The sequence below is a fragment of the Macaca mulatta genome, chromosome 5 (genome assembly GCF_049350105.2).
Source record: "Macaca mulatta isolate MMU2019108-1 chromosome 5, T2T-MMU8v2.0, whole genome shotgun sequence".
In the NCBI taxonomy this organism is placed as follows: Eukaryota; Metazoa; Chordata; class Mammalia; order Primates; family Cercopithecidae; genus Macaca; species Macaca mulatta.
The window spans coordinates 114,596,817-114,610,981 of NC_133410.1; the positions used below are offsets into that span (position 1 = coordinate 114,596,817).

General features: G+C 34.5%; 1 protein-coding gene across 4 annotated transcripts in view; it reads left to right on the forward strand.

Annotated features, from left to right (window-relative positions):
- Positions 1 to 14,165, forward strand: part of TET2 (tet methylcytosine dioxygenase 2) — a 131,927-nt gene that overhangs the window by 24,258 nt on the left and 93,504 nt on the right. For 2 of the 4 annotated variants that reach the window (XM_015138929.3, XM_015138928.3), the window contains exon 2: positions 871 to 983. The exons of the other annotated variants lie outside the window; for them this stretch is intronic. The gene's annotated coding sequence lies outside the window, so the exon portion shown is untranslated. The remainder of the gene's footprint in view (positions 1 to 870; positions 984 to 14,165) is intronic. 4 annotated transcript variants of the gene reach the window in all.

Below are 14,165 nucleotides of genomic sequence, written 5' to 3' on the forward strand. Positions count from 1 at the left end.
CTGCACTAGGAGAAATTGCACTGTTTCCGATATCTTTAACATCTGCTATCATGATGAGAAAATATCTTTTCTGGGTTTGAAATACCTTCTTCATTCATTTTTTTAAATGGCGGAAATAAATTCAGAGTGTTTTGAGCTCAGTTTTCTTCCTGCTGTTATTGCTGGCTCAAAATCCAGGAGAATTTCAATGTTATTTCTGAGCTCCATGATGGGAGTTCCATTTCTGTTTTATTCAAAGTGTTATCCCCAGTGTCTAGCACAGTGCGTGGCACATTATAAGCCTGTAATGTTTATTTAGTGGATGTAGACCAGTACTATTAAAGAATTCTCATTCCAAAGATTTAGTGGCATGAAAAAATGATATTGATTAATGCTCTACTCCATGCTAAGAAAATGAAGTGCAAATTGTTACAGTAGTTCTTTATTTTGTTTCCAAGTATAGGGAACTTTCTGAAATTAGAGAAGCATTGATTAATGAGTTTTAATATATGTTATTGATCGAAATAATATGTAATCATATAACCAAATAAGATAACACAAGCCAGTAGTTCCTCATTCATCTTTTGTTCTTTAAAAAATGACAGGAAGATTAGAATAAGACAAAAAATTAGAGGTTAAAACAGTTTTCTTCGAACCAGCAGTGTAACTTACTTCTGTAATCCTTAAATTCTATATTGGTGCTACCAAGATGCAACTCTTGAGCTACAACTGCCTCTTTATAAAGGATGCTGTTCCCTGCTGCCTGTGTAATGATTGCCCATTTACAGTCAAATGAACAATACAGTACCTGGGATGGTGAAGAAGGTGAAGCAACAACTTTAAAATAGCTGTGGGTAAACCTACAGAAACAGACTATTCTCTTTCTTCCAGATTGCATTATTCATTTTCATACGCCTGCCTTTATCTGCTCTGGAAGCCTATTTCCTAATCTTCCGAGACTTATCATCACCTTCATATGTCCATAGCATGCATTTCTCGGACAGGTAAGATAGAATTGGTATATATTTGGTATAGCAAAAAGTCATGGTTGTCTTTAGATTATATACTTGGTGTTTTGTGTGATACTGGGCAGAAAGCTTACTGTTTCTTCATCTATAAAATGAAGGACCTGGGCAAGATAAAATTTTGTGAAATTTCACTGAACTTTGAGCTCAGCAAAGTAGATGTGTGTGTGTGTGTACATGCATGTGTGTTCGTGTATGTCTATTTGCAATGCATCACGGACCTTAAATAAATACAGTTGACCCTTGAATAACATGGAAGTTAAGAGCACCAACCCCCTGCACTGTCAAAAACCCACATGTAATTTTTGACTACCCATAAACTTAACTACTAATAGCCTGCTCTTGACTGGAAGCCCTGCTGATAACACACACAGTTGACTAACATGTATTTTCTATGATATGTATTATGTACTATATTCTTACAATAAACTGAGCTAGAGAAAAGAAACTATTATTAAGAAAATCATAAGGTAACGAAAATATATTTACTATTTATTAAGTGGAAGTAGATAATCATAAAGGTCTTCATCCTTTGTTGTTTTCATCTTGAGTATGCTGAGGAAGAGGAGGAAAAGGATGGGTTGGTCTTGCTGTTCCAGGGGTGGCAGAAGTGGAAGAAAATTCACATATAAGCAGCCCATGCAGTTCAAACCTGTATTGTTTAAGGTCAACAGTATTTGTTAACGTTGCATTTTGTAAGTGACCTTGTTTTTTTTTTTTTTTTTCAATGAAAAAGAATAGTGTTCCATTCAAATGCCTGTATGTTTATGAGAAACATTTCAGAACTATGAAAGTTGAATTCAAGGTTTCTCTTGCAGATTGTTTGTATACTTTCTGTAATACAGAAAGTATTGTAATGTACATGTAATGTAATACAGAAAGTATATGTAATTTTGTCATATAATGAGAATACTAATGGTCTTAAGACTTGAAACTGATTAACTGATAAACTCTTTACTCAACTTAAAAAAAATATTTCGGTGAGGAAAGAGTATTCATCATAAGTATTCTAGTAGATGACATACTTTTGGTAATAAAATTGATATGGGCAGTTAACAGCATTTTCCAAGTTGGCTGTGCTGCTACTCTCTTATTATACAATGATACTATTTTTCAGAGCAGAAAGCAAATTAGTTTTATTTTTATAAACCAAATTTTAAATATCCCTTTAGAGAATAGAACATATGAAAAAGTATCTGCTTCTCAGACCTCTCAACAATATAAATTTTCTTCTTAAGAGGAAATTTATTCCTGCATGCCAACACAAAGGATAAAAAATTTACCTGTCCTTAGTTTCTAAGAGGAAAATGTGCATAAAATTTCCATCCGCTGTGTGCCAGTTACCAAAATAAGTTCGTAGACTAATCTTTTAAGAAAAACTCAATCTTGGTTAGGCGTGGTGGCTCACGCCTGTAATCGCAGCACTTTGCGAGGCCGAGGTGGGCAGATCACGAGCTCAGGAGTTTGAGACCAGCCTAATCAGTATGGTGAAACGCTGTCTCTACTGAAAATACAAAAAAAAAAAAAAAAAAAAAAAAATTAGCTGGGCATGGTGGTGCGCACCTGTATTCCCAGCTACTTGGGAGGCTGAGGCAGGAAAATGGCTTGAACCCAGGAGGCGGAGGTTGCAGTGAGCTGAGATTGCACCACTGCACTCCAGCCTGGGCAAAAGAGGGAGACTCTGTCTCAAACAAACAAAAAAGACTCAATCTTACTAAAAATCTGCAAATAAGAATGAGTCATTTTAGTCAGTAAAGGAAATAAAGAAATTCTAGTTTTGAAAATGACGTAATTTGCTACAAGAATGCAAAGGTGATGACATGAGGAGAAAAGGGATTTGCTGATTTGTTTTCTCTACTACTTAGCAAATGCAGACAAAGAACTCATTTATTCAAATATTTATTACATGGTAAATTACAACATTTATAAAATTAGGCTCATATTCTTAGGATTCCTGTTAAAAAAGTGACATATAAACAAGATTATAATCTAATGGAGATTAATATTGGTTGAGAAAAATCTTGAGACTTCTTGAAGACTTCAATTTAATAAAATATTGACTTAGGTAGATATATGTGAGGAAATATATGCATGCAAAAATGTTGTATATATTTCTTAAAAGAGTAGGTAGCAATGACTTCAAAGAACCATAGCAGTCCCTATCAACATATATATTAACAAAACAATTATAAACATGAACTTAGTATGCTAATTATATTTCTACCCAAAGCCTCAATTTGTTCTATAGCTATACTGTTCATATATAAATAAAATTTTAGGGGTATCAGAGAGAGTTAGAAAAGAGCAAATACATGTGTGAATTTCATAAGCCTACCCCTTATTTGATAGATCTTAAAAGATATTTTATCATTGTGTTCTTCTAAAGAAATGTATTTGTACATTGCAAAACAACCCTTTTCGAGAACTAGACTATGCTTACAGATTTTCTTGCCACTATTATTTCCTAAAATGTATTTGGAATAGGAGATCAATATTTTTCTGGGATGACATATGGTTAAAGTAAAAAACGAAACAAAACAAAACAAAAAACTTAAAAAAAAAATACTGAGACTTTGGGTTTCAACCTGGCATGTAAGGAGCTTAGAAGCCACCACTCCATCCTAACAACAAGTAAAAAGCTGAATAAATTGGAAAATTAACGACTCTTCTTAGATCTGTCAGAAAAATGAGATTATAGGGCAAACAACTGCATCAGATATTAGAGAAGCAGACAGGTAGATATAAAGAATCACAACTTACTGGGGCAAAAACCTACAAGGAAAATTTTTGTGGGAACGAGTGCCCGGTAGGAAAACTTGAACCGTAACTGAAAAATTGCTCAGTGTGGGCAGTTGTTCAGTGTGGGCAAGTCGGAGGGTTAAAAACTCCAGGAGGACTCAGTTATGGAAGGACCTGTATTTTTGTGATTTTAACCTCTAGGAGTGTTCACAGTGAATACTGGAGAAAATTCCCTAAGGGGAGAAGAAAAGGAACCATCTTGAAATATGTCAGAGCATTTTGTTGGACTCAAGCCTGCCCTCAAGTGAAACTATTTTATCAGAGCCTAAACTTTTGGGATTTTATAAGAGCCTAACCTCCCACAGGGAAGGGAAATACCTAAGTTCAGCCCCCTTTTAGCTTTCCACATAGAGAAGGAAAATATGTAAGTGTAGACAACTCAAACCATCCTGTCCATGTTAGGGAGCCTAGGGGAACTGAGAACACTGGTGAAGTTCATAGTCCATGGGTAGTTTCACCACAGAGTGAGACCAAATCATAAGGCTAAAGAATGCTTCCCTTTCCCACACATTTTGCTATCATATTACTAAAAGCCTATTTACAGCAGTTTCTTTTACTGAGTATATCATGTCTGTCATTCAACCAAAAAATTATAAGGCATGCTAAGAGGCAGGAAATGCAGTTCGAAGACACTGAATAAGCATCAGAAGCAGAATCAAATATGGCAGTGACATTGGAATTATCAGACCAGAAACTTTTTAAAAACTATGGTTAGTATGCTGAGGGATTTAAAAAAAATGACATACAAGAACAGATGAATAATGTAAATATGGAGATGGAAATTTTAGGAAAGAACCAAAGAGAAATGCCAAGTATCAAGCATAGTGTACAGAAATGATTAAAAATGCCTTTGATAGGCTCATAAGTAGATTGAACATAGCCGAAGAAAAAATCTTTGAAGTTAAAGATATAATAATAGGAACTTCAAAACTAAAATGCAAAGAGAAAAGAGACTGGGGAAAAAAAAAACCCAGAATATTCAAGAATTGCAAGGGAACTACAAAAGGTGTAATGTACATGTAATGGGCATACTAGAAAAAGAAAGGATTAGACGCAATATTTGAAGCAATAGTGTGTGAAAATCTCCCCCAGTTAATGTCAGACACCAAACTACTTCTCCAGAAAGCTCAGAGAACACCAGGCAGGATAAATGCCCCAAAACTGCACATGGGCATATTATATTCAAACTTTAGAAAATCAAAGATTTAAAAAAAAAATTGAAAGAATCCAGAAGGAAAAAACACCTATAGAGGAGCAAAAATAAGAATTTTATCTTACATATCCTCATAAACCATGCAAATAAGAGAGTAGAGTGAGACTTTGAAGATGTTGAAAGAAAAATCCAGCTGTTTACAATTCTGAACCTTGCAAAATTATCCATCAGAAGTTAAGAAATAAAGACTGTCTTAAAGAAACAAAATTTCAGGAATTTGTTGAAATTCAACAAATTGAATTTGGACACCCTTGAAAAAAATGTTTAAAGTTCTTTAGAGAGAGAGAAAATGATATAGGCTAGAAACTCAGATCCATGTAAGGAAAATAAAATTAGGGATATGGTAGTATTTCCCATCTTCATAAAGAAAATACACAATAACCTATAGCTTACATCATACTTAATTTTTAGAAACTCAAAGCTTTCCTGCTGAGATCGAGAACAAGATAAAGGTGTCTCCTCTTACCACTTTATCTCCTACTGGAAGTGCTACCTAGTGCAATAAGACAAGGGAAAGAAAATGAAAAGCATACAGATTCAGGAGGAAGAAATCAAACTGTCTTTGTTCACAGATGTCAGTTGTTTATATAGAACATCCGAAGGATTAGAAAAAAAAAAAAAAGCTGGAATTAGTAAGTGATTATTGTAAGGTTACAGAATACAAATTTAATATAAAGAAAGCCAACCACTTTCCTATATACCAGCAATAAACAAGTGTAATTTGAATTAAAAACACATTACCATTTACATTAGTACCCCAAGTAATGAAATACTTTTGTATAAATCTAACAAAATAGATACATGATCTATATGAAGAAAACTACAAAAGTCTACTGAAAGATACCAGTGAACTAAAGAATGAAGAGATGTTACGTGTTCATGGATAGGAAGGCTCAACATTGTCAAGATGTCAGTTCTTCCCAACTTGATCTATAGATTTAGTGCAATGCCATTAAAAAACACAGCATGATGTTTTATGGATATCAACAAAAGGATTCTAAAGTTTATATGGAGAGGCAAAAGAGCAGAATAGCCAACTCAGTGTTTAAGGAGAACAACAAAGTCAGAGGACTGACACTACCTGACTTGAAAGCTTACTAGAAAGCTCAGATAATCAATGTAGTGGGTACTGGTGAAAGAATATTCAAATAGACCAATGGAATAGAATAAAGAGCCCAAAGAAACCCATATAAATATAATCAAATGATCTTTGACAAAGGAGGAAAGGCAATACAATGGAGCAAAGATGGGCTTTCAACAAATAATGCTAGAAAATCTACTCATTCACATACAACAACAAAATTTTTTTAAATCCAAAATGAGTATAAACACAGATCTTATACCCTTTGCAAAAATTAACTTGAATCATAGACCTAATGTAAAATGCAGAACTGTAAAACTCCCAGAAGATAACATAGGAAAAAACCTAGATGACTTTGGTATGGCAGTGACATTTTTTAGATACAGCTCCAAAGGCACGATACATGAAGGAAATGATTGATAAGCTGGACTTAACTAAAATTTAAAACTTCTGCTCTTTGAAAGACAATATTAAGATAATGAGAAGACAAGCCACTTCTGCTCTGTGAAAGACAGTATTAAGAGAATGAGAAGACAAGCTACAGATGGAAAAATTATTTGCAAAAGATACTTCTCATAAAGGACTATTGTCCACAGTGTGCAAACAACTCTTACAACTCAACAATTTGAAAATGAACAACCCAACTTTAAAAATGAGCAAAAAACCTGAATAGACACCTCACCGAAGAAGATACACAAGTGTCAAGTAAGCATATGAAAAGATGTTAAACATCAAACGTCATTAGGGTATTGGAAATTAAAACAACAATGAGATACCACTATATACCTGTTAGAATGGCCAAAGTCAGAACACTGATGAAACCAAGTGCTGGTGAGAATGTGGAGCAACAGGAACCTTCATTCATTGCTAGTAAGAATTCAAAACGGTGTAGTCACTTTGGAAGACAATTTGGCAGTTTCTTACAAAACAAACATACTGTTACCGTATGATTCAGCAATAACACTCCATGGTATGGACTTGAAAACTTATGTCCTGGCCAGGCATGGTAGCTCATGCCTGTAATTGCAGCACTTTGGGAGGCCGAGGCAGGTGGATCATTTGAGATCAGGAGTTACAAGACCAGCCTGGCCGTCATGGTGAAACCCCATCTCTACTAAAAATACAAAAAATTAGCTGGGCATGGCAGTGTGTGCCTGTAATCTCAGCTACTAGGGAGACTGAGACAGGAGAATCACTTGAACCCTGGAGGGGGAGGCTGCAGTGAGCTGAGATCGTGCCACTGCACTCCAGCCTGAGTGACAGAGCAGAACGCCATCTCAAAAAAAAACAAAAACAAAAACAAAAAAAAACAAAAAAAAGCAAAAACAAAACTTATATCCACATAAAAACCTGCATACATTGTTAACAGCATTACATAATTGCCAAAACTTGGATGCTATCAAGATATCTTTTAATATGTGAGTAGATAAATAAACTATGGTACTTCCAGATGAAAGAGTATTATTCAGCACTAAGAAATGAGCTATCAAGTCATAAAAAGACATGGATGAAACTTAAATGCATATTATAAAGTGAAAGATGCTAATCCGAAAAGGCTAAATACTGTATGATTACAACCACATGACATTCTGGAAAAGTCAAAATTATGGAGACAGTAAAAAGAGCAATGTTTTCCAGGATTTAGGAGGAGGGAGGAATGTATAGGCAAATTTTTAGAGCAGTGAAATGGATCTATATAATAATACAGTGGTAGATTCATGTCATTGTACATTTGTCCAGAAACCTAGAATGTAACCACCAATAGTGAACCCTAATGTAAACTATGGGCTTTGGGTATCAAAATGCGTCAATGTAGGTTTATCAGTTGTAACAAATATACCACTCTGGTATGGGAGGTTGATAGTGGGGAAGGTTGTGGGTCTGTGGGGACAGGGGTATATGGGAACTTTCTACTGTTTTACTGTGAATCAATTTGACTATAAAGTTTATTAATGTTAAAAAATGTAGGCAATCTGAAAAAATGTTAATAAAAAAAACTAGTTGAATGTATCAGTTCATTTTCACACTGCTATAAAGTACTGCCTGAGATTAATTTATAAAGGAAAGAGGTTTAATTGACACACAGTTTAGCATGGCTGGGGAGGTCTCAGGAAACTTACAGTCATGGCAGAAGTCGACTTCACAAGGTGGCAGGAAGGAGAAATGAACACAGAAGCAACTACCAAACACTTATAAAACCATCAGATTTCATGAGAACTCACTATGATGAGAACAGCATGGGGGAAACCGCCCCCAGGATCCAATTACTTCCACCTGGTCTCTCCCTTGACACATGGGGATTATAGAGATTATGGGGATTATAATTCAAGATGAGATTTGGGTGGGGACATAAAGCCTAACCATATCAGTGATAAAAGTATGTCTTTTCTTTTATCGGGTGCTATAGTGTTTCATTTTGAGTTGTCTTTTTGACCTCCATTTTCCAATTTGGGGTTAGGAAAAATAACTTCGTCTCCTTCTTAATTGACCTACAACCTTGTTTGCAATGAAGAATCAACACAAATCTTTCATTAAAAGAAGTAGGGGAGGTGATCGGGATATCCCTTAGAGTCCATGAGCATAATTCAGTTGCCTTCATTCAATGCCAATGATACTGCAAAGGCTACAAGGCAAATTCGTGTACCTACAGACAGACTCCATCCTTTTTCTCAAAGTATTCAAGATAAAAAATCTTGTTTAATTTTATGTGAGGATTTTTTTCACCATCCTCAAAAAATGAAAAATATCCTTTTCATTTGGGAAATGAGCGCTTATAATAGAAAGTAATTTGTAGTCAGCTGTTACACTTAGATGATTTGTGTCACCTCTGACATGCTTTTTGATAATGCATGACTTCATTCATGGCTCTAGGTGACCTGTGTACCCTGACCTGGCATAAACCTAGAGTATTAAGTCATTTCAGTGGCACATGTTTGAGGGAAGATTGACATCCCACTGGAAGACTATCTACAGTGAGATCCTCTAAAGCAGCTGCATTCCTAGTGAGGCATGATTAAGTTTATCCCACTATTAGGTTCTTCAGTATTACTTGTCTTGCCCAAGAGGAAAGTTTTTCTAGCATGCAGAGTATCTGGTTTTTAATAGCTACTGGGCTGAAATAAAATGTGTCTGCTAAGGGTTGTTCATTTGTCTGTCTCCCTGCTTTCACTGGTTTTTTCTTGGAGGTTGCAGTAGTTATGCCTTTCTGGTCAGCTGGCTGTTAACCTATCATAGAAATGACACTTTCACATCTCCAAGTGTAAGGAATTAGATGCTCCAGGCTTCACTTAGTTTCTCATCCAAAATCAATGACAAGACTTTCAGTATTGATTTCTCATGGCCTATGAACCTGAGTCAACTTGGCATGAAGGACTTTTCAGACAAGCTTCTTTAAACACAGAGTCAGTGGCTTCTTTTTGCCAAATTCTACTTTGCTCAGTGATAACATTAAAATGGTGATTTGATTCATTCCTGGTCTAAAAATACTTTCTCATATTCCAAATTCTTAATCATTAATACATGGAGGAAAATACAAATTCTTACATGCCTGTGCTTCTCTGATGTTGTAGATATATGAAATATATACAAATGTGTTTTACAATTATTGAGTTCTTTTAAATTTTATCTTTTTTTGTTTTACTAGGAAGCAAAATTATGTTTATTTCAGAGCTTATTTACTGCATTTAGAATCTTGTGACACTTAAAAATCTTTCTAAAATGTAAATATTCTCCATGATCTCCATGGTCACAAACAGTATTTCACATTCTAATTGATATTGCCCTTTTATCTTTTTTTTTTTTTCTTTTTTTTCTTGGAGGCAGTCTCACTCTGTTGCCCAGGCTGGGTTGCAGAGGCACGATCTTGGCTCACTGCAACCTCCACCTCCCGGGTTTAAGCAATTCTCCTGCCTCAGCCTCCTGAATAGCTGGAATTACAGGCACGTGCCACCACACCTGGCTCATTTTGTGTTTTTAGTAGACACAGGGTTTCACAATGTTGGCCAGACTGGTCTCGAACTCCTGACCTCAGGTGATCCACCCACTGCAGCCTCCCAAAGTGTTGGGATTACAGGTGTGAGCCACTGTGCCTGGCCCTTTTCTCATTCTTTTAACTCAGATCCTCAAATTTATCCCTCCATGTGAAGTTGCCTTCCCTAATTATGTACTGTCCTAGTTTAATCTTTATTCCTTGTTTGCCTCTATAAAACCAAGTTGAAAAATAGTCTCTGATTCTATAAATCATCACTCTTATGCTCATTTATATTTCTATCTCGAATATTTTAAAGCCTTTAACAAAGTTTCTACTATGCAGTCTCCCTTTCTAAGCTACGATCTGTATGCTTCTTGGCCATGTCTTTTATTATTGTGTGTGTTTGTCTTTGTGTGTGTCTGTATGGTAGTGGTTTGTAAATTTTCCATTTAGTCACAATATGCTTTTGGAGGATTTTCCTTCTCCTGGGAATTTCTTGATGATTTTTATTTTGTCATGTGATGAAGAATGTATGTCAAAGCACCATTGCAGAAATAGTGCTTTTCTATTTACTTGCACTCTTCCATCTTAGAAGAGCTGGTGATAGACAACCAACTCTTCTTTTATCTTGGTTTCTACAACACAGAGGTTGCTAAGCGACTTTAATCCCTTTTAACACAGGACAATCAACAACAACAAATTCCTGCTTTCTTTAGATTCAGATATTTCACTTAGAAAATCTAGCAAATAAAAAAATGGTTTAAAACTTTGTATTAATGTGTAATTCTCTACAATCTCACATCTGCAACATTGCCCTAAATATTTTTTACTTATGCTGCTGTTTCTTGAGCATTGTGATATGCTTATTCATAAGCAGTCAACTTGTAAGTAGCAATAGTGTACCTGCCCCCTTCTAGGAAATTGAAGATGTGAAAATCCAGTTTAATATGATAATGACAGTTACTTTGACGAAAAATATGTCACAATTTGTTGTAAAAATACTCATTTGAATTTCTGATTCATTTATATCACCTTCCAACCTTAAGTATGATTGAATTTATAGCTTTTTATACTACTTTATTTAGGGAGAAGTGTATTTAAATTATGTTATCTTGGTTATTACTTGAAAGTTCAACCTCATACCTTCATTTTTATATAATTTTAATATTATGAAAATATTTTATGTAATTTTATGTGTAATTCAAAAACATTTTTAAATATTGCATCTTTAAATTTTAATTTCTTTTATCAAATTTTCCCTATCATTTCTTCTCTAGCTACAGCCAAAGTTAATAGTTACATTTTTTTCCAGTGACAAATGGTAGATTTGCAAAGACTTGTAACAGTTGCTTAATACTTTTTTTTAATCCCTTATTTAAGAATCATGCAAACAACTGGAGCTGATAGGCAGCAGGTGCACATGAGTGTGGCTGTGCTGATGGTTACTGAAAGATTTCCAAGGTAGCTAGTAATTCTGCTACCCTAAGCCACTATAGCTCCTTCCCCATTACTCCCTGGGTCTACCCACAATCCTGCAGCTAGAATAATAAATGGCATGTAGGTTCCTCTAGGATCCTCCTCCAGCACTATGTCCCATGCCTTGACATATGAGCTGTTAAATATTTTGATTATCACTCCTGTGTGGCAAGAGAGACATCTATTTGTCATAACTTGATGTTTACTAAACTGCTTTTAAGAATACCTTATGATAAAAGTAGACACTTGCAGTTTTGCAGAATGCATAGTTTGTTTTTAACAAACCAGGTAAATATAACTGCAGAGTTTTCCTGTATGTTTTGAAATATTTTAAAAAGTATTTTTTATTTGCCTTTCTATTAGAAGTAAAATTAGATAAAAATTTCCTTGTTTCAATTTTTAGATGAAAATTAGTGAATATTGTTAATGAAGGAATTTTTTTTTAAATAGTGGCTGATCAAATGTCAGCAATTTTATACTATAGTGTAAAATTGTATTTTGTAGTTGGCCATCCCATTAAGTGTTAGAATTTTTATAATTGATCCTTTGATATTTATATTGATGATATTAATGTAATGTCTTTAAACCTTAGCTCATGTAGGTCATGTGACTTAAAGCATCCTTAGATGATGATATTATTTAGGCTATAAATAATTTATAACATAAGTGATTTCAAAATTCATTCTTTCCATCCATTTTTAAGAAACTATAAGGTAGGGTTCATGTGTACCTAATACTTATCACCCAAAAATAGGAAAAATGAAATCCTTTTAAAAATACCTGGGTTAATGTTATAGATTGGAAGCAGTTTTTAAAATGCACTTAAAGTCTACCAGTTTATTGATCCTCAATCTATGTCTGTTTTAAATGGATGCAATTAGCAGTTCAATCTAAGAGAACCATGGTAGTAGACTCATTACTCCCAAGAAACCATTACATCATTTTGTAATATGAAATTACTAAATATAAGGAATAGAATATATATTGTAAAAATTCCTTTGGAATCAATAATAAGCATTGTGGCTATCAGTTATAGTTATATATTACAATGTAAAGGATATCCTTTTATAAACTTAATATCACACAAGTAGACTTAAATTAGAATAATTCCATTAATATAATTTTGCTTGTGTTTTTATACCTATTCATTTGTTCAATAACTCTTTTTCCTATATATATATTTTTATCTCAAATTCAATAGTATCTAAATCATGGAATGATGAAACCTTAAAGCTGGGTTGGAACAGAAATAATACAATTTAACATCTTACAGGCTCTCTAGTCCTCGGTTTCCTTAAGTGATCAGCTCAAGATCATGAAGTTATGGAGGATTAGAGTCGGAATTAGAACCTGAGATTAGTTTGTACTTTGTTAACTCTTCTACAGCCTACCCCCTTAGTTTGCCTATGGGTTTCTGGAAGTTACAGGAGAGACATTCTGAGATTCAGCTAAAAACCTAGCTCCCAATATAATTAATTGTCCTGCAATCAGCCACACAAATACAATTACAAATACTTGAAGTTCTTTGTGTGAAGAAAAAGAAAATGACTAATAAAGCATTCAAATCAATGCAACTTACCTTTCTTTGCCCCTTTCTTCCCCTTTCACTCCTTTCTTCTCTTATAGTACTTGAAATTTCTAGTGGGGATCTCTAAAATGCCTGAATGTTAGGAATGGTAAGTGTATTGTAGAGAATTATATTTTCTATTTTAGTGGATGAAAAATAAACCATACCCTTAAGAAGCTTTTCAAAGTTAAGATTTTGAGCACACCCTTCATTGGCCCAGTCTCTGACCAGTGAGGTCAAGTATTAGCAAGTGCCAGAATGTCATGTAAAAGTTTGTGTTTCAGATGCGGAATTTCTTTTGCTTTTTGTGTGTGATGTTTACACGGTATTTTCTTCTGATGTGTTTCCATCTTGGTTTTTAAAAATAACTATTATTTTAAAAAATATTCCCTCATAACTTCTTTTATTTTTGGAAACTATATAAATTGATCTGATAATCTATACACAATGCCTTGTGACTTTATACCTGTACCTCTCATGTTCCAGGGTTTGGTTCTTAAATAATAACTTTGTGTAATGGAAATACTATGTTAAATAGTTTATAACTGGTGGTTGATATTTCAGCCTTGTTTGGCAATTGTAGTTATATAAAGACTGTTGATTAGAAACAATCTCATATGGTGTATACTTGTTTTTATCTTCATGGAATTTGTTCTGCAAACACTTTCTGAGATCTTCACTGGGAGCCACCACTTTGTCTATGTTAGGAGGAGCAGGAAGTGAATACATTTAAGGTCTTTAATTTTCTTCTTAAAACTTTGACTACCGTAGTGGTTTTTTAAAATGTTAACAGGAGAATAGCCATCACTGCCAAGTAGCTGACATTCTGAAATAGCACTTCCCTTTAGGCACTGTACAGTTGGGATCATTTACTTGCAGAGAGAGATATGTGTGTGTGTGTGTGTGTGTGTGTGTGTGTGTGTGTGTGTGTGTGTATGTATGTGTGTACACATGTGTATAAGAATAGGAGAACTACTTTGTGGGCATATCCTGCTGAAGTGAGTAACGTGCTGTTTAGTGAACTCCAGTCTGACCCCATTTAAACCTGGAGGAGA